The 22,580-nt window shown below is 42.6% G+C and overlaps 2 protein-coding genes across 4 annotated transcripts in view; one reads left to right on the top strand and one right to left on the bottom strand.

Moving 5' to 3' along the window:
- The window catches only part of Cdk12 (Cyclin-dependent kinase 12), a 109,822-nt gene extending 106,100 nt beyond the window's left edge, over positions 1 to 3,722 (bottom strand). Inside the window, exon 1 of one of the 2 annotated variants that reach the window (XM_053779747.2) lies at positions 3,477 to 3,722. The gene's annotated coding sequence lies outside the window, so the exon portion shown is untranslated. Of the gene's footprint in view, positions 1 to 3,296; positions 3,316 to 3,476 lie in introns of those variants that run through there. The other variant, XM_053779748.2, reaches the window with a different exon arrangement.
- A 1,159-nt stretch (positions 3,723 to 4,881) lies between these two features.
- Galphai (G protein alpha i subunit) overlaps positions 4,882 to 22,580 on the top strand; it is a 160,670-nt gene continuing 142,971 nt past the window's right edge. For both annotated transcript variants that reach the window (XM_053779754.2, XM_053779756.2), the window contains exon 1: positions 4,882 to 5,279. The gene's annotated coding sequence lies outside the window, so the exon portion shown is untranslated. The remainder of the gene's footprint in view (positions 5,280 to 22,580) is intronic.

The following is a 22,580-nucleotide window of genomic DNA, read 5'->3' as shown; positions in this document are numbered from 1 at the left end:
GATGTATTCTTTCATATCTAGGCCCAAATTTACTGCTCACAGCTTATCAGAGTGAGCTGAGCTCATGGCGTAGATCTATGGTTTGGACCCTCAACGTATAGCCATAGATCTACGGCACGGACCCTCAAAGGGTTAATGAGGAGTAACAACCAGTGCCACTTTATCCCCCTTACACTATGCCACCTCTCCCTCTCCTGCTATATAACCATCCTACTCCCCAGCTATGTCACCTACTGCATGCACTAGCAATTAGGAACCTGGAATCCCTTTTACCCTCACCCCACTACTCTCCCCCTCATGTCCTTTAACTGAATCCCAGAACATATAAACAAAACAGCAATGCAGTAAGCCTACTTACTGTTCAAGTTAGGAATGTCCATCTCACATCCAACTACTACTACTCATGTACTTGTCAAACCTACTGCACATATGGAACATCTGCTGCGTAAGAAGAGATATAAAGTTCGAAGGGACATTCCATCTGGCTGCAATTTCTTGAAGGACATGACAATCTCAGGGGTTATATACAGTCACTTTGACTTTTTTGAGTTATCCTAGATAATTTACATACATTACTACGTATGATAATGTGCAACTGTATGTGTGTACTTATACCTAAATAAACTTACTAACCCCAAAAATAAAAAATAAAAACGATGAATGGTAAACTTCTATGGGAGGGAATTTTAAATGCCTCTAAGCAATACAAGACAGATTCGAAAGGAAACTCTTAAGTCAGCTAAACTGAATGGAGCAATATGATAAGGAATCTTGTCTTGTGATTTTTCAGAGCATGAATAGAGAACTTCATTTTAAACTGTCGGCCTAGTCCTGGCAAATATGAAAACTGATAAAAAAAAAAATTGAGATCAACGAGGATCCTGGATAAAACATTCACAAATCAATTTTTTTTATTTCAACATTTCCTGGAAACACAATAATGTAATTACTATTCCAAATTTTTCACCCAGCAAACTAATTATGAAGACTGAGACATTTATGCAACACATGGGAATCTTTATTGAGGAAACGTTTTGCCACTGTGTGGTGTAACGTTTCCTCAATAGAGATTCCCATAAGTGTCTCAATCTTCAACTTGTAGGGAACTTAAGAGCTCAATAAACATATACATGATTGAGAATGAGTGGGTGTAATAGTTAACAGGAACAGCAAACAGAAGTGCATCAAACATCTTGTTTATAAATTTGTGTGAACTTTCTGTCCCTACATTATTTTGTTTCATTTACTAACTTCAAATTGCTCCAAATTCTGGAAAAGTTTCAGCCTCAACTATATAGTCTATCAATCAAGTACTAAAAGCAAACTTTTAGTTAAAAAAAAAAAAATACTGAAATCATGTCTTGAGCATAAATATATGGTTTTAATTGAAAATTGTTACCAGTAGGAAAATTAAAAGGCTGCTATTTATGTTACTTTTGCTGCAAATCACATTTATACAGATTTTTTTTTAAATGTTAGTTTGATCAAAGTAGTTACAAGTGCTGCATTTATAGTGATACACACTATATTCAGTGTTTGACTTTTCCTTGTACTGTACAGGTTTTTTAATTGCATGTGGTTGCATGTCATTTTTCTCAACCTTGTGGCTTGAGGTAGACCCCCAAAATCAATTCAGAATTTAAGACATAATATTGTGAGTAAATGCAACATTTTAAGCCTAGAGATAATCCAGTTGCTCAATCTTGGGGTGTTTGATCAACCTAATAAGTACATACAGAATGTTAAGAGTAGCAGATGTTGTCCTTAAGCTAAGAACAATACATAAAGTAGGAACTTTTGTATAAGCAAAACTGATATAAATTAACAAACATATGCATATAAGAAAAATGCAATGCAGTAGGCCTCTGTCCCATGCCAGTCAGACACTAATCAATATCTGATGTACTTTTAATCCTACCCAAACAGTGGGAGCTGGTGGCAATTCATGACAATTTAACAAAGGCTAATGATAACATATCCAACACCTGCCATAGTGGACATGAATATGGTTTTCTACCTTAGTAATTTTTATTAGTTTTTGAAGAAAGTTTAAGCAAACTCGAGTCTGTTAATTGCAATTAACCATCAACAAAAGTCAAGAACATAATGCCAGAAAAACAGCAAACGGGTTACAGTTCACAGGTGACAATTTAGAAGGTTATGCAATAGTTGTTTTTAGATAATGGTCAGAGCTTTTTTTGGTTTGTTTTGTTTAGGTAACTCAAAAATAATAACAAACCTAAGCTTGCCTAAAATTTCCCTCTAAATTTAGGTTAGGTTGGCTCTTTTTTTTTCTACCTAAATGCACAAACTATAACTGCCTCCATTCCATATTCCACCTAATACTTCAGAATTTACATAATACATTATTATTAAACTCAAAATGAGCCCATACCAACCTTATTATTACATTAATGGGTTAATGATAAACCCTTGGGTAAAAGAGCACCTCGGGGAAATGGCAGCCAATTAGGTTTGACACAAGGGCAAGCAGATCAGATTCAATTTCTTAAATCAAGAGCTCCAAACCACTATCAAAGAGCCTCCCTAGAAGGGATAGAACTAAATAAGAGAGGAAATGAAATTCTTTTTCAGGAAGTGCTTCCACTTCCTAGGTTAGCAAGTTTTTGTTAAGGTACACATAAATAGTTATAGATTATCATACATAGCAGCATGTGTGTAGATTACCTAGGATAACTCAAAAAAGTCAGTGACTTACTTCCATTGAGGTTATCATAAAATGTGATTCTGTTATCTAAAATGAATATATACAATTTGTAATTAATAAGAGCTGAATTACAAATGCCTTATGTGTAGTGTAATTAGCTCTGTACAGTACATGACTTACCTAGATGAAAAAGTAAATGAATAGGGGATAATATGGACTACATGAGCCACGAGAGAAATTTAGCCAGACACTGCAGATGGCAGAAAACAATGGAGTATATTTAGGCTACCAAGTTTGTAGGTTGTATAATGACCTGTTAACACTGATGTATGGGTGGTCTGATACACTTGTTTAAGATAAGACAGTCAAGACAATATGGGCACGTACACAATGTCTACACTGGTGCTCCCACATACAAGTACACCCACACACACACATTACGTGAATTTAAACCATACATACATATATATAATGCCTTACCTAAAAGAAGAATCATAATGTAAAATAACACTAGCCAAAAGGGAAAGAAATTGCATGAACAATCAATGGCAGACAATTAAGACTAAATATTAACAGTTTAAAGGCATGAAGACCCTTTAGAAGGCCCCAGGGATAAGGTATGACATACTTGTAAGAGTGAAGATGGGCTGGGCTGACACAGCCTTACTTCCACTCTACTATGGGGCCCATACCAACACTACCACAACCATAAACTTAACAGCACTAGGCACTCGGTTACTCTAATACTTTAACAAGATGAATTCGCGTGTTGGCATTGCCCCACATATACAAATGCAGTGCGGCTTACCTTACAGGCGAAATATTAGCAGAATCTTTACCAATGGCGACGGCAATAACCGACGATCGTCGTCCGAGCCTTTGGCCTTTCTATAACGTTATCCTCCCTTATTACGGGACTTCTGACAAGAATTGTGAGCTTACGTTAATTTATTAAGACTAATAATTCTCCACAGACGTGAATGAGCTCTAGATTTAGCATAAATCATAAGAATTTTTACGATACAAAATTATATCCCCCCTTGACCAGATTCTGTAGAAATCCAGAAGTGCCGACGTGACGTCACGACCAGCTGAGTCCTCCACCACAGGTAGTGGGAAGACCCGGCAAGTTTAAACTGATCTACCATCACTCATTAATAATAACATTGATCTACCATCACCCATTAACACTAACATTAATCTACCATCACCCATTAACACTAACACTTATCTACCATCACCCATTAACACTAACATTGATCTGTAATCACCCATTAACACTAACATTGATCTACAATCACCCATTTACACTAACACTGATTTACCATCACCCATTAACACTGACACTGATCTAACATCACCTGTTAACACTAACGCTGATCTATCATCAGTTCATCACCCATTAACACTAGCACTTATCTATCATCACCCATTAACACTAACACTGATTTACCATCACCCATTAACACTGCTCTACCAATACCTATTAACACTAACACTAATCTACCATCACCCATTAACATTAACCCTAATCTACCATTACATATTAACACTAACACTGATCCACCACCCCCATTAACACCAGCATTGAACTACCATCCCCATTTACACCAACTACCAACCCCCATTAACACCAATATTGATCTACCACTCCCATTAACAGCATCACTGGTCTACCACCCCCATTAACACTAGCACTGATCTACCATCCCCATTAACAGCAACACTGATCTACTACCCCATTAACACTAACACTGATTTACCACCCCCATTAACAGCAACACTGATCTACCACCCCTACTAACACTAACACTGATCTCCCACCCCCATTAACACCAGCATTGAACTACCATCCCCCACTTACACTAACACTGATCTACCACCTCCATTAACACCAGCATTGAACTGCCATCCCTCACATTAACACTGATCTACCACCCCCATTAATACTACAGTAAGAGTGAGGGTGGCAGTAAAAGTGGGGGTGGCAATAGTTGGGGTGGCAGTAAGAGTGGTCGTGGCAATGAGCTGGAGTGGTAGTAAGAATGGGGGTGGTAGTGAGAGTGGGGGTTGCAGTGATAGTGGGGGTGGCAGAGTGAGGGTGGCAGTGAGTGGGGGTTGCAGTGATAGTGGGGTTGGCAGAGTGGGGTTGGCAGAGTGAGGGTGGCAGTGAGAGTAGGGGGGGGGGGTAGCAGTGGCACTCGAGTGGGTGAGAGAGAGACGAGGCAGTGTGTGTGTGGTTGTCAGTGTAGTTGGGTGTGGTTGAGCAGCTCTCAACTTGACTGACTCCTTGTAACCAAGTCAACCTTTGCTGTCCTTGTACTTATGGTCGACGTTGCTGCCAGATAACCTTTTCCATTATTCAACTGAAAGCGCTGCTCTCTAAGATTATACTCACTGAAAATATAATTACAATATACAGGCCAGAGAAAAGATCAATTGGTGTGAATCTTAGGTGAGGCGCAAGATACAGCAGCGACTGTAAGCGGTTACATATTTTCGTGTGATATGTATGTGTCTATCAGTAAGGAGTGACTGCTGTAAGTGGCTACAGTGCAGCAAGTAGCGTAGAGGGAGGTGTTGAGAACAACTTGTCAAACATTCGTTTCAGGTAAGATGTGCGAGAAGTCTAATGGTTGGTGTGTCACTTGGTGGCACTAACATCCTGTGTATTATAATGTGTGTCTGGTTTAGTATAGTTACAAGTAGTAGGTTGGTACTAGACAGCAACCATCTAGGGAGTTACTACCCTCATCAAATGAGTGTCAGATGGAAACATATTGTCTTATTATTTTGCACTTTTCCAGGGTTGCTGTTTTATTTCTTTGTCTCATGAACACGTAAGATGACTGGTAAATCCTACAAATTTATACTTAGTCACTATACACATACCTGTACTTTCCTATGTGCGTCTTAATAGTTATTCTTTTAATATTTCCTATTCAATCTAGGAGGCCTGGTCTGAGACTGAGCAGTGGGGAAGATAATCCCCCCAGAACCACTGACAGATAACAGAGTTCACTGTACGTACTATAGTACAGGAGCAATGCAATAGACCGACAGGTCCATGCTAGGCAGGTGTTCAACTCACACAACCACTCCCTCTTATGTATAACCCATTTTTAACGGTACATAAATTATATGTTTCAGTGACACCACTTGGTACTTTTCCCACTTATCTACGACTATACTGCCAAATCTTTTCCAAATCTATATTTATCGAACTTTAATATAATTTTGTGACTGCGGTCATAATGAGAGATTTTCAGTGTTTATATATATGTATGTATATATATATATATATATATATATATATATATATATATATATATATATATATATATATATATATATATATATATATATATAGATATATATATATATATATATATACACTCACCTAACTGTGGTTGCAGGGGTCGGTATACAATACCGACAGATTGGTAGGTAAGACACATAGGTAACAGTTAGGCAACTTTATTCCGAAACGTTTTGCCTACACAGTAGGTTTCTTCAGTCGAATACAGAAAGTAAGCAGTCGAATACAGAAAGTAGGCAGTCGAATGGAGAAAGTAGGCAGTCGAATACAGAAAGTAGGCAGTCGAATACAGAAAGTAGGCAGTCGAAAACAAAGTAGAGGGACGTGACCTCTCAATGGCTGCATTCTCACTACTACTACTACTCTGCACCTCTCCTTCCGACACTTCGCACTGTCACTTGATCTTCAGATAGTTCCAGACTATGGAACTGAACTTCTCCAGGCTCAAATCTACGACTTCAAGGGTAATGGACTGAATACATCGTCTTCACATCGCTACTGTTCCTGCCTATTTTCTGTATTCGACTGAAGAAGCCTACTGTGTGGGCGAAACGTTTCGGAATAAAGTTGCCTAACTGTTGTCTGTGTCTTACCTACCATGGCTACTAGGTCCTCTCTCTCTGCTTCCTGAGCTTTGTCATTCTTTGTCTTAAAGCTATGTATGGTTCCTGCCTCCACTACATCACTTGCTAGGCTATTCCACTTCCTGACGACTCTGACTGGAGAAATACTTCCTAACATCCCTTTGACTCGTCTGAGTCTTCAGCTTCCAATTGTGACTCCTTGTTTCTGTGTCCCCTCTCTGGAACATCCTGTCTCTGTCCACCTTATCTATTCCACGCAGTATTTTGTATGTCGTTATCATGTCTTCCCTGACCCTCCTGTCCTCCAGTGTCGTCAGTCTGACTTCCCTCAACCTTTCTTCGTAGGACATTCCCCTGAGCTCCGGAACTAGCCTTGTTGCAAACCTTTGTATTTTCTCTAATTTCTTGACATGTTTGACCAGGTATGGGTTCCAAACTGGTGCTGCATACTCTGGTATGGGCCTGACGTACACAGTGTAGTGTCTTGAACGATTCCTTACTAAGGTATCGGAACGCTATTCTCAGGTTTGCCAGGCGCCTGTATGCTGCAGCAGTTATCTGGTTGTTGTGTGCCTCCGGAGACTTGCTCGGTGTTTGCAGTGTGTGTGTGTGTGCGTGTGCGTGTGCGTGTGCGTGTGCGTGTGCGTGTGTGTGTGTGTGTGTGTGTGTGTGTGTGTGTGTGTGTGTGTAAATATGCTGGCCATTTCTCACCAAGGCAGGGTGACCCGAAAAAGAAATACTTTCATCATCATTTACACTATCACTGTCTTGCCAGAGGCACACAGATACGACACTAATTGTCACTCTAAACAACAAATATCCCAGGCCCTTTCTTTAGAGTGCAAGCATTGTGCTTTCCACTTCCAGGACTCAAGTCCGGCTAACCTGTTTTCCTGAATCCTTTCAGAAAATATTGCCCTGCTAACACTCCAACAGCTCAAGTCCCAATAACCATTTGTCTCCACTCTTATCTAAAAACACTCACACATGCCTGCTGTATGTCCAAGCCCCTTGTACACAGAACCTCTTTTACCCCGTCCCTCCATCCTGTTCTAGGACAACCCCTACCCTGCCTTCTCTCCGCTACAGATTTATACACCGTCCAAGTCATTCTATTTTGCTCCATTCTCTCTAAATGACTAAACCACCTCAACTATCTTTCCTCAGCCCTAATTTCCACACCACGAATTCTCTGATTAATATTTACACCACTCATTGCCCTTAAACACGACATCTCCACTGCCTCCAGCCTCCTTCTCAATGCAGCATTCACAACCCATGCTTTACACCCATATACTCTCATACATTCCCTTCTTTGCCTCCATGGATAATGTTCTTTGTCTCCACAGATACCTTAGTGCACCACCCATTTTTATTCCCTTCATCAGTTCTGTGGTTTACCTCATCCTTAATATACCCATCCACCGACATGTCCACTCCAGAATATCTGAACACATTCATTTCTACTATACTCCCTCATCACCTTACTTTTATCCATGTTCACTTTCTTTATACACTCTTTCTTTATACACTCTCTCAATCTCGTCCACTAGCCCTTGCAGATTTTCTTTATAATCTCCCATAAGCACAGTATCACCAGCAAAAAGTAACTGTGTCTTCTCCCATTTTGTATTTGATTCCCCATAATTTAATCCCACCCCTCTCCCCAACACCCTAACATTTACTTCTTTTACAACCCCATCTATAAATATATTAAACAACCATGGTGACATTACACATCCCTGTCTAAGACCTACTTTTATTGGGAAGTAATCTCCTACACACCCTAACCTGAGCCTCACTATCCTCATAAAAACTCTTTACAACATTTAGTAACTTACTACCCTTTATTTATTTATTTATTTATTTATTTATTTAGTAATTTAAGCATACATACAGAGGTACAAAAAATACAGGTAAGAGCAGCATGCCAAAGCCACTTATATGCATAGCATTACGGGCTGGCTTAAAATTATCTTAAGATTAACTAAGCAATGATGAAATCAGTGATAAAACATTATTGTAAACAGATAACTATAAAGCACAAATGAGTATTACAAAGACAGGTCATATGGTTGCTTGCATTGCTGTACATTCAGTCGAATGGAGTATTCTGTTAGGTAGTGTATTTAAAAAAATAACAAAGTTAGATTGGGTCCTAGGTTTAACATTTGTGTGATATAATTGTGAGTAACATATAGGATATACAATTTATAAGGTTCAGTTATTCAGTATTTATTTGGTTTTGAGTGAGTAAGTGATCTTTGAGAAGAGACTTGAATTTATAAACAGGTAGTGTTTCTTTTATATTTACAGGTAATGAATTCCAGATTTTAGGGCCTTTTATGTGCATTGAGTTTTTGCATAGCGTGAGATGGACACGAGGAACATCAAAGAGTGATCTGTGCCTTGTGTTATGGTCATGTTCTGTTGAGGTTGGCAAGATGTTTGAGGGGAGGGTTAATATCAGAGTTAAGTGTTCTATGTATGTAATAGGTGCAGTAATAAGTATGGATGTTTTGTATGGTGAGTAGGTTAAGTGTTTTGAAAACCATACCCCCGGCCGGGATTGAACCCGCGGTCATAGTCTCAAAACTCCAGCCCGTCGCGTTAGCCACTAGACCAGCTAGCCACAATAAGATTCATCCAACTTGGTATATTTCTACACCATAGGAAGGTTAGCACAGGCACCTCTGTGACCACAAATGCAAGTTTTTACAGACGAATCTCCAGCTAGCGTGGCCGTGACGAACTCTAGCTCAAGTCCCTTCACTGCCGTTAACATGACTCAAGAAATCGTAATGACACGATTGCAAATAAACCATACCCCGTAATCGTGTCATTACGATTTCTTGAGTCATGTTGACGGCAGTGAAGGGACTTGAGCTAGAGTTCGTCACGGCCACGCTAGCTGGAGATTCGTCTGTAAAAACTTGCATTTGTGGTCACAGAGGTGCCTGTGCTAACCTTCCTATGGTGTAGAAATATACCTAGTTGGATGAATCTTATTGTGGCTAGCTGGTCTAGTGGCTAACGCGACGGGCTGGAGTTTTGAGACTCTATGACCGCGGGTTCAATCCCGGCCGGGGGTATGGTTTATTTGCAATCGTGTCATTACGATTTCTTGAGTCAGTGTTTTGAATATTGGTGGAGTGTGCTGCCTGTAGTGAGAATTTGTTATCATTCTAACTGCAGCCTTTTGTTGGGTAATTAGTGGTCTGAGATGGTTAATTGTTGTTGAGCCCCATGCACAAATTCCATAGGTGAGATAGGGGTAAATAAGAGAGTGATAAAGGGCCAGGAGGGCTGACTGTGGAACATAGTACCGTATCTTCGATAGTATACCTACAGTCTTGGAAATTTTCTTAGAAATTTGTTGTATATGTGTATGAAATTTGAGTCTATTATCAAGGTGGATTCCTAAGAATTTTCCCTCTGTTAGCTTTGTGATAGGTGATCTGTTTATCGTTATGTTAAGAGGTACATCTGTAGCTCTGTTACCAAACTGAATGAAGTAGGTTTTGTCAATGTTTAGTGTAAGTTTGTTAGTCCTCATCCAGGTAGATATTTTCTGTAATTCGGTGTTTACAGTATTGGCTAGCGTGACTGGGCTCGGGTGAGAGAAGATGTATGTAGTGTCATCTGCAAAAAGTGTGGGTTTGAGTAATTGCGAAGCATTTGGTAGGTCATTTATGTATAGGAGAAAGAGAAGAGGGCCAAGGACATTTTCCTGTGGGACACCAACTGTAATTGGTTGAGCGGAAGAGCTTGCCCCATTTGCATACACATATTGGCTTCTGTTGCTGAGGTATGACTTGAGGTAGTTGAGGGAGTGCCCTCTAATACCATAGTGTGACAATTTTACGTGGAGCAAGTCATGGTCAACTGTACCAAAAGCTTTACGTAAGTCATTGAAGATCCCCAGTGGGACTTCTTTTTTCTCTATTGCAGTGTATATATGTTCTAGCATGTGTATAATAGCATCATTAGTATTTTTATTAGGCCTGAATCCAAATTGGCAGGGGTTGAGAATGTTTTGGGAGATGAGGTAGGAGTAGATTCGTTTATGAATTAATTTTTCAAAAGATTTTTGAGAGAGGGTGTAAATTGGATATTGGCCTATAGTTATTCAACTCTGTTTGGTCTCCTCCTTTATGGATCGGGGTGACCCTTGCTATTTTGAGAGCTGTAGGGAAGGTGGAGGATTTAATGGATTTGTTAAAGAGTGTTGCAATGATTGGTGATAGTACTTGTGACACTTTTTTGTATATAAAGGGTGGTAAGGTATTTAAATCTCCTGCCTTGTTTTTTAGTGTGTTGATAATAAGGGAGACTTCGTATGGGTTAGTCGGAGCTAGGAACTGTTCGGGTAGTTGCCAGTGAGGTAGTCATTTGGTGGGGTATCTGAGCTTGGGATTTTATTGGCAAGGTTTTGTCCTATAGTGGAGAAGAAATCATTGAGTCTGTTTGCTGTTTCTGTTGGTGGGAGTTGGGGTTCATCTGATTTTGCTAATTTTATTTCGCTATTTCGTGATATCTTTTTTGTTCCCAGAATTTCTGATAGGGTCTTCCAGGTCTTTTTTATATCACCTCGTAAGTTGGATAATCTGTTCTCATAATACAATTTTTTTGCCCTTCTTATCAGGCTGGTTAGGATTGACGAGTAACGTTTTGTTTGGTCTCTGGTTATGCGACCCATTCTGTACTGTTTTTCATATCGGTGTTTTGTATTTATGGATTTGAGAATGCTGGGTGTTATCCAGGGACTGTTCAGTCTCTTAGCTGTCATCTGTTTAGTTTTTTTAGGGCAGTGCTTGTTATAGAGGTATTGGGTCTTTTTTAGAAAATTATTAAAACATTCGTCAATATCTGTATAGATTTCTAGCTCAGTGTGGATACACTTGCACCATTTGCCACATTTTTTTTTATTTATGTCTACTTTCCATATGTATACCTCAGTCATAGCTCTCTAATTCTACACTTTTCTAAATATAAATTCAATGCTCTAAATCTGTCTTCGATTGAAACATTGCTAATAGAGAGGATTAACTTTGTCATCCTTCCATATATGTTGTCCTGCGTACTTAAGAGCATAATGTAATAAGAAGACCATAAATGCACAGCACAATTTACTGTAAATGAAACCTAACTTAATCAAGGTTGTAAGAATATCACATACGTAAGCAACATATTTGAAGGAATAAATAACAACATATATTCGCCAAATTTAATAGTTTACCCTCCCCTCAAGGGAGGTTCCTTGACACAGGTGAGGGGCTCTTGATCTAGGGAATTGGATCTCCGCTTCAGTTCCCTGAACTGAGTGTGAATACCCTCCATCCCCCCCACAGGCGCTGTATAATCCCTACGGGTTTAGCGCTCCCCCATGATTATAATAATTAGTTTACCCTAAGATCAATTCACATTGAGTACTTTTTTGTTACGTGCCCATAATGTGCTTTACAATATTTTTGTATGTTATGTACTCAAAACTAAATAAAAACTTAACCGACTACACACTAATAGACCAATAAATACATTATGAGGGAACTCCAGGACGATGATGTGGTCAAAGATGTTGTAGAGTGTTGATAAGGGAAAAGAAAACATTACCAGCCCTTAAAAACTACATAACCTAGAACTTCAAACCGGATGCGAAAAAGACTGTGGTGCTGCGGCCCTGATACACACTACCACAGACAAAGACTGGTGCTGCGGCCCTGATACACACTACCACAGACAAAGACTGGTGCTGCGGCCCTGATACACACTACCACAGACAAAGACTGTGGTGCTGCGGCCCTGATACACACTACCACAGACAAAGACTGTGGTGCTGCGGCCCTGATACACACTACCACAGACAAAGACTGTGGTGCTGCGGCCCTGATACACACTACCACAGACAAAGACTGTGGTGCTGCGGCCCTGATACACACTACCACAGACAAAGACTGTGGTGCTGCGGCCCTGATACACACTACCACAGACAAAGACTGTGGTGCTGCGGCCCTGATACACACTACCACAGACAAAGACTGTGGTGCTGCGGCCCTGATACACACTACCACAGACAAAGACTGGTGCTGCGGCCCTGATACACACTACCACAGACAAAGACTGGTGCTGCGGCCCTGATACACACTACCACAGACAAAGACTGTGGTGCTGCGGCCCTGATACACACTACCACAGACAAAGACTGTGGTGCTGCGGCCCTGATACACACTACCACAGACAAAGACTGTGGTGCTGCGGCCCTGATACACACTACCACAGACAAAGACTGTGGTGCTGCGGCCCTGATACACACTACCACAGACAAAGACTGTGGTGCTGCGGCCCTGATACACACTACCACAGACAAAGACTGTGGTGCTGCGGCCCTGATACACACTACCACAGACAAAGACTGTGGTGCTGCGGCCCTGATACACACTACCACAGACAAAGACTGTGGTGCTGCGGCCCTGATACACACTACCACAAAGACTGTGGTGCTGCGGCCCTGATACACACTACCACAGACAAAGACTGTGGTGCTGCGGCCCTGATACACACTACCACAGACAAAGACTGTGGTGCTGCGGCCCTGATACACACTACCACAGACAAAGACTGTGGTGCTGCGGCCCTGATACACACTACCACAGACAAAGACTGTGGTGCTGCGGCCCTGATACACACTACCACAGACAAAGACTGGTGCTGCGGCCCTGATACACACTACCACAGACAAAGACTGTGGTGCTGCGGCCCTGATACACACTACCACAGACAAAGACTGTGGTGCTGCGGCCCTGATACACACTACCACAGACAAAGACTGTGGTGCTGCGGCCCTGATACACACTACCACAGACAAAGACTGTGGTGCTGCGGCCCTGATACACACTACCACAGACAAAGACTGTGGTGCTGCGGCCCTGATACACACTACCACAGACAAAGACTGTGGTGCTGCGGCCCTGATACACACTACCACAGACAAAGACTTTGGTGCTGCGGCCCTGATACACACTACCACAGACAAAGACTGTGGTGCTGCGGCCCTGATACACACTACCACAGACAAAGACTGTGGTGCTGCGGCCCTGATACACACTACCACAGACAAAGACTGTGGTGCTGCGGCCCTGATACACACTACCACAGACAAAGACTGTGGTGCTGCGGCCCTGATACACACTACCACAGACAAAGACTGTGGTGCTGCGGCCCTGATACACACTACCACAGACAAAGACTGTGGTGCTGCGGCCCTGATACACACTACCACAGACAAAGACTTTGGTGCTGCGGCCCTGATACACACTACCACAGACAAAGACTGTGGTGCTGCGGCCCTGATACACACTACCACAGACAAAGACTGTGGTGCTGCGGCCCTGATACACACTACCACAGATAAAGACTTTGGGGCTGCGGCCCTGATACACACTACCACAGACAGACTGTGGTGCTGCGGCCCTGATACACACTACCACAGACAAAGACTGTGGTGCTGCGGCCCTGATACACACTACCACAGACATACTATGGTGCTGCGGCCCTGATACACACTACCACAGACAAAAAGGGCACTGAGGTGTTAGTACAAGATGACGCTAATATGTGGACCATGCTTGGAGGACCCCGGTGAGCCACTCAACCTGCCTGAGGTGAGAATCTGAATTCTCTGCTAATAATAATAATAGTTTATTTCCACAGTGTACGTAGTTGTTAAAAAAATTAATGTCATCTATTAGTACACATGGAAAGCCCCTGGTTATTCAGAGCATTTCGGACATGCTTGCATTTTGACCGCATTGTAATCCTTATAGAGAATAAACTTTGATTGACTGATTGAACATGATACTATCCTTATTTGTCAGAACAATCACCCGGAAAAAGAAAAGCCTGCATTAAAAACATAAAGGTCTCAGAAACAGTAGGTATACTTTCAAGGATCCGTTACTATGTACCAACTTCACACTGTTTATACTCGATACTGTGTTTGGCAACCTTGTGCATGGGATACCCTATCCTGAGAGTTGATAACTTTTAAGCCCAGCTCTGCTGGGAAGAAGCTTCAGTAGTTAGTTACTGAACCCCCCAGAAACCTCTCAGCTCAGGCTGACAGATTTCATCACTTGATGAAGCATAAATAGGTATTGCTGTACTGTGTAACTGTTATACCGAGTAGGATAGCAGCATATTGCTGATGTATCCAATCTTCTTGAATTAAAAATCTCAGTGTGTTCGGTTCGCAACCACAACGACCCAGGTCGAATCCTGGGCAGAATGAGACACATGGGCAAGTCTCTAACACTTACTATGCTCTTATATATCAGTAAACACATATCCAGGAGTCAGTTGACTGTTGTGGGTGGCTTCCTGGGAAAGAGCTCCAATGGTAATCAGTCGTAATACTTTGCTTTCTTGATCTTGGTTAAAAATGACATACGGGTAAAAATGACGCAAGTTAAAACGTAGAAAAAATAGTACACTTAAGCTAACTTAACGAGTCTTCAAACTTAATCTGACCAGCGTCCATCCATACATAATCATACGCAAAAACACAACAACTACAAGTATAAGGTACCACATTTTCCCACGTTTTACTTGTGCCATTATTATTTCTGACATTTTAATCCATGCCAATCTTACTGTATTATTTTTACCTTTGCAAAAGAGTTATAAAAGTCTCCCTGTAGCAAGGTACCATGGTACTGATGTGTCAGATACCATGGTATTGATATATTAAATACCATGACGTTGATGTGTCTGACAAGCTCAGCATGACCTATGTTTATATAGGTCATGCTGAGCTTGTCAGACACATGAACGCCAAGTAGGTCATGCTAAAACAGAAGCTCAGCATGACCTATGTTTACATATGTCATTTTGAGCTTCTCTTTTAGCATAACCTACTTCGACTAGTGGGCCACGCTTATCTGTAATGTCACCTCCAGCTTCTTCACCTCACTCCTCTTAATATATAAAGTCAGGCCGCAGGCCTATGCTTTAGGCTGGAGGGACTGACCACCTACAACCGAGACTAACAGATTGATCATGACAAAATTACTACTACTTCCTCCAGTGTAAATTCGCCTGTATTCCACTGAAGAAACCTGTTTTGCAGGTGAAATGTTTCGGTAATAAAGATACCCAAATGTTGCACATGTGTCTTATTCTTCAGCATGTGTCGGTATTGTATATCATGTATAATAGAATTCTACCAGCCTGAGCTCGGAGGCTTCAGTAAGAGTCTTGAGGATTTCGCCAATCATTCCACTATATGTTCATCAGCTATTGTAGAAGTTGAGTTGACTGCCACGAGGGAAGAGAACAGTTGGCAACCCACCACTGGGTTATTCTCGTTCTACCCTCCACTCTTTATGAGAATTATAATCTCTGCTTTTGTTGACAGCCTCATAAAAAAGATTTTTGCTTCCCAAAGTACAGAGAATATTTCGCTTTGGTTCATTGTCAAGTATCCATGTTTTTTATCAATCAAGAAGTATTTAGTTCATCATATACGGTGGAATTTTGCATTTTCTTGAAGATTATTGTTGTGAGGTGTTTGGTCCAATATTCAGCTTCGCTCCCGAAGCCCAGGAAAGAAAATGAGACAAGGATGACTGATCATATTCCTAGGATAAGGACAGTACTTTATCTTAACCCTAGGGTAAGGTCACAGTGTTCGACCTTAACCCTAGGTTAAGGACAGAATGCTCGATCTTATTCAATGAGTATGAACAGGTGTATTTTTTTTCACCTTTTTTTTACGAGTGACTGTGTTTAGAACAACTGCAGAATGGGAACATGTCTACCAGTGTTGAGAAAAGCAATGAGGCTTGTTGAGCCGGAGCGAGGCGTTAATAACAGTTACACAGACAGGTATTAAGATGTGGCACTGATGGTCAGTAATGTTTCATATCGTTTTAATTGATTATGTTTCATATTCAGCCCATGCCTGTCTTGTGGGAGGTATATAATAGGTCCAGGGACTGCGCCGCAAAGTTCTGATAGCTAACTAAACGAGTTACAGTAGTAATTCACTCAGCTCACACACTGAGGTCCGTGGTTCGATCCCCGGTACGGGTGGAAATGTTAGGATGTTTCCTTAAGACACCTGCTGTCCCTGTTCACCCATCAGTAAAATAGGTACCTGGGTGTTAGTCGACTGGTGTGGATCGCATCCTGAGACAAAACTGACCTAATTTGCCCGAAATGTTCAGCATAACAAGCGGCTTTGTATATAGTAGTATGTCAGTGATGTCAGTTATGATCTGTATACCTTGTACATGTACTTGTAGAAATAAAGATATTATTATTATTATTATTATTATTATTATTATTATTATTATTATTATTATTATTATTATTATTATTATTTATATCTGGTTATTTATATCTGGTGTTTAGGATGGGTAAGTTGCAAGGAGCCGTGACCACATGAATATCTGAGAGAATTACCCACTTGTGTTTTCCTGTGATAATCTACCTGACTCCTGCCTATCCACGCGCCTCTCCCACACCTGCCTATCCACGCGCCTCTCCCACACCTGCCTATCCACGCGCCTCTCCCACACCTGCCTATCCACGCGCCTCTCCTACACCTGCCTCTCCACGTGCCATTCACACACCTGCCTATCCACGCGCATCTCCTACACCTGCCTATCCAGGCGCCTCTCCCACACCTGCCTATCCACGCGCCTCTCCCACACCTGCCTATCCACGCGCCTCTCCCACACCTGCCTATCCACGCGCCTCTCCCACACCTGCCTATCCACGCGCCTCTCCTACACCTGCCTCTCCACGTGCCATTCACACACCTGCCTATCCACGCGCATCTCCTACACCTGCCTATCCAGGCGCCTCTCCTACACCTGCCTATCCAGGCGCCTCTCCCACACCTTCCTACCCACGCGCCTCTCCCACACCTGCCTATCCACGTGCCTCTCCCACACCTGCCTACTCACGTGCCTCTCCCACACCTGCCTACCCACGTGCCTCTCCTACACCTGCCTATCCACGCGCCTCTCCCACACCTGCCTATCCACGCGCCTCTCCTACACCTGCCTATCCACGCGCCTCTCCTACACATGCCTATCCACGCGCCTCTCCTACACCTGCCTATCCACGCGCCTCTCCTACACCTGCCTATCCACGCGCCTCTCCCACACCTGCCTATCCACGCGCCTCTCCCACACCTGCCTATCCACGCGCCTCTCCCATGCCTGCCTATCCACGCGCCTCTCCTACACCTGCCTATCCAGGCGCCTCTCCTACACCTCCCTATCCAGGCGCCTCTCCCACACCTTCCTACCCACGCGCCTCTCCCACACCTGCCTATCCACGCGCCTCTCCCACACCTGCCTATCCACGCGCCTCTCCTACACCTGCCTATCCACGCGCCTCTCCTACACCTGCCTACCCACGCGCCTCTCCTACACCTGCCTACACGCGCCTCTCCCACACTTGCTTATCCACGCGCCTCTCCCACACCTGCCTATCCAGGCGCCTCTCCCACACCTACCTATCCACGTGCCTCTCCCACACCTGCCTACCCACGTGCCTCTCCCACACCTGCCTATCCACGCGCCTCTCCCACACCTGCCTACCCACGTGCCTCTCCCACACCTACCTACCCACGTGCCTCTCCCACACCTACCTACCCACGTGCCTCTCCCACACCTACCTACCCACGTGCCTCTCCCACACCTACCTACCCACGTGCCTCTCCCACACCTACCTACCCACGTGCCTCTCCCACACCTACCTACCCACCTTGACACAGTATACAAACATTTAGCGACTTATGTAAACAGTTGAAGTTTGACTTAGAGCATCACCAGTAATTTTCAAATTTTTGGAATAAATACCAACGTGTAGTCGAATACTTTCAATATTTTTTTTATAATGTCAGACCAGCATTTAATGAGATAATATATTTTTATTTCTACAAGTACATGTACAAGGTATACAGTCCTAGCTGACATCACTGACATACTATTATATAGAATGTACCTTGTTATGCTGAGCATTTCTGGCAAATTAGGTCAGTTTTGTGCCAGGATGCGACTCAAACTACTCCATTGATACCCAGGTACTCATTTTACTGATAGGTGAACATAAACAGCAGGTGTCTTATGGAAACACGTTCTAATGTTTCCAGCTGTACCAGGGATCGAACCCCGGACCTCAGTGTTTAAGCTGAGTGCGCTAGCTATTGAGCTACAGGACACTGTTTCATTATTATTATTATTATTATTACTGAATTATTATTATTATTATTATTATTATTATTATTATACTTGTTGCATTATTAATAGTATCTGTATTATTATTATTGTTTAATTAGCATTATTGCAGTATCATTATATTATAATTATTACTATTATTATATTATCATCATCTCTGGGCATAACATGAAGGTCTCCAGGTGATGGATGATCTGGGAACGTTGTTGTGGTCGCCGAAGTGTCAGCTATAGTTTAACGCGGACAAGTGTGAGTTTCTAACTGCAGGAAAATAAAATAATTATGACACTTAGCTATGCATCAGTTGTACAACCCAGGGCAGCACGGGTTTATAGCAGGTCGCTCCTGCCTCTCACAACTACTGCATCACTATGACATGGTCTTTGATGCTCTGGAGGACAAACAAAATACAGATGTAGTCCACATAGACTTTACAAAAGCCTTCGACAAGTGCGATCATTATGTAATAGCACACAAAATGCGTGATAAAGGAATAACAGGAAAAGTTCGTAGATGGATCTATAACTTCCTAACTAAGAGAGCACAAAGAGTAATAGTAAACAGAGTAAAGTCTGAGGCGGCTACAGTGAAAAGCTGTGTCCCACAAGGTACAGTACTGGCTCCCATCCTGTTCCTCATCCTCATATCTGATATAGACAGAGATGTAAGCCAGAGCACCGTGTCCTCCTTTGCGGATGACACCCGAATTTGCATGACAGTGTCATCCATCGAAAATACTGCAAGTCTCCATGCGGATATCAACCAGATCTTTACATGGGCCTCGTAAAACAATATAAAGTTCAATGAAGACAAATTCCAATTATTACGCTAGGAATAATTGGAATCAGAATCGAGTCAGTAATCGGAATATAAAACAAATTCCAACCACAAAATAGAGAAAAAACTAATGTGTAGGACCTGGAAGTGATAATGTCAGAGAATATCACTTTCAAAGATCGCAACACTGTATCTACCACATCTGCTAGGAAAATGATAGGATGGATAATGACAACCTTCAAAACTAGGGATGCCAAGCCATTGATGATTCTCTTCAAACCGTTTGTTCTCTCTAGGCTGGAATATTGCTGTACACTAACGGCCCCTTTCAAGGTAGGCGAAACTGCAGACCTTGAGAATATACAGAGAACTTCACAACATGTATAAGTACGATAAAGCGCCTAAATTACTGGGAACGGTTGAAGTTCCTTAATTTGTACTCCATGAAATGCAGGCGAGAAAGACACTTGATAATATGCGCTTGGAAAATCTTAGAGGGACTAGTCCCAAATCTGCACACGAAGATCACTCCCTACAAAAGCAAAAGACTCGGCAGGGGATGCAACATTCCCCCAGTGAAAAGCAGGGGCGCCACGAATATGCTATGAGACAGCACAAAAAGTGTCAGCGGCCCAAGACTGTTCAACTGCCTCCTAGCATATATAAGGGGGGGGGATTACCAATAGACCCCTGGCTGTCTCCAAGAAGGCGCTAGACAGAAGTGTAAAGTCAATACCTGACCAGCCGGGCTGTGGTTCGTATGTCAGTTTGCGTGCGGCCAGCAGTAACAGCCTGGTTGATCAGGCTCTGATCCATCGCGATGCTTGGTCATGGACTGGGCCGAGGGGACGTTGACCCCCAAGGCCCCCTGCAGGTATATTCCGTATACTTAGAGTAAATAATATAGACCACCTTAGTAAAACTGAGTGTGAAAATAATTTAGTAATTCTAGTGAGCAGAAATTAAGGTAAAGGTGAGAGGATTCTTAGCATCACATCAAGACGTATAGACACTAACTTTATGCAACTTTTGTTAGACCTTATTTAATTATACTAGTCAGTTCTGGTCTCCATGTTACATAAATGTTCTGGGAAATATAAAGAGAAGTTAATTCCTTATATTAGTAACCTTTCCTACGAAGATAAAACTGAACATTAAAATGGTATAAAATACCGACAGGTTGTTAGGTAAGACACATATGCAACAGTTAGGTATCTTTATTATGAAACGTTTCGCCTACACAGTAGGCTTCTTCAGTCAAGTACAGAAAAGTTGATAGAAGCAGAAGATACTTGAAGACGATGTAATCAGTCCATCACCCTTAAAGTTTTGAGGTGGTCAGTCCCTCAGTCTGGAGAAGAGCATTGTTCCATAGTATGAAACAATATGGAGAAGAAGTGACAGGATGGAGCTTTTTATAGCGCCAAGAGGTGAGACGTAGGCCACTAGGAGAGGTAAGAACTCAGATGTTGAGAGGTCAGGTCCCTCTGATGGACTGATTACATCGTCTTCAAGTATCTTCTGCTTCTATCAACTTTTCTGTACTTGACTGAAGAAGCCTACTGTGTAGGCGAAACGTTTCATAATAAAGATACCTAACTGTTGCATATGTGTCTTACCTAACAACCTGTCGGTATTTTATACCATTTTAATGTTCAATCTGTCAGACACTGCAACACAAGGGTATCTTGGTACAGACCTGCAATCAACTTCGACAACTTCCACTAGTGAGAGGGGCTGGATTTGAGAGGGACCTGACCTCTCAACATCTGAGTTCTTACCTCTCCTAGTGGCCTACGTCTCACCTCTTGGCGCTATAAAAAGCTCCATCCTGTCACTTCTTCTCCATATTGTTTCATACTATGGAACAATGCTCTTCTCCAGACTGAGGGACTGACCACCTCAAAACTTTAAGGGTGATGGACTGATTACATCGTCTTCAAGTATCTTCTGCTTCTATCAACTTTTCTGTACTTGACTGAAGAAGCCTACTGTGTAGGCGAAACGTTTCATAATAAAGATACCTAACTGTTGCAGAAGATAAAACTGAAGACACTGAACTTGCTTTTAGGAAAGACGCAGAATTAGGGAAGATATGATTGAAGTGCACGAAAGGAAAAGAGAATAAAGAAAAGGAATGTAAACAACTTGCTGAGAGTATCTGACCAAGACAAAACTCTCAGCAACGGATTGAAACGGGACAAATTTAGATTTATATAAAAATATAAGAAAGTACTGGTTGGGCAATAGAGTTGTAGATGAGTGGAACAAACTCCCACAGTGCTGGTGCTGGCCCAGGCTCCCCCAGTCATAGCACTAATACCCACAGTGCTGGTGCTGGCCCAGGCTCCACCAGGCATAGCACTAATACCCACAGTGCTGGTGCTGGCCCAGGCTCCACCAGGCATAGCACTAATACCCACAGTGCTGGTGCTGGCCCAGGCTCCCCCAGTCATAGCACTAATACCCACAGTGCTGGTGCTGGCCCAGGCCCAGCCGCTGACCCAGACCCAGCCCCAGCCCCCAGCCCCAGTGCTGACCCAGACCCAGCCCCAGCCCCCAGCCCCAGTGCTGACCCAGACCCAGCCCCCAGCCTTACTGCCAGCCCAGACTCTCCTAGGGACACTACCAAAACCACCACAAAAACAGTAAATGTACAACCATCTAAAACCGTAAATATACAACCATCACTGCACAAGACCGTGGCCCACAGTACAGATGTTGGAGAGGAGTCTCCTCCTTCTTCCTCTACTGGGGAAAGTAGATGGAATCCAGGACGGGGTGGCCCTGGCTTGGATACTGAGGATTATAGTGCAGTCCCAGAACCTGCAGAAATTGACAACACACCTCCCAACAATTCTCAACCAAAGGTGAATTTGTGCAAATATTATGCTTGGGGCATCTGTAAGCATGGAATAACAGGGGAAAAAAATGGGACATGCAACTTTGACCATCCCAAAAAATGTAGCGACATCCTGTCTAAA

Source organism: Cherax quadricarinatus, chromosome 24 (genome assembly GCF_038502225.1).
Source record: "Cherax quadricarinatus isolate ZL_2023a chromosome 24, ASM3850222v1, whole genome shotgun sequence".
In the NCBI taxonomy this organism is placed as follows: domain Eukaryota; kingdom Metazoa; phylum Arthropoda; class Malacostraca; order Decapoda; family Parastacidae; genus Cherax; species Cherax quadricarinatus.
Note: the sequence above shows the minus strand (reverse complement) of the source record. Positions and strands in the feature narration are given on the sequence as shown.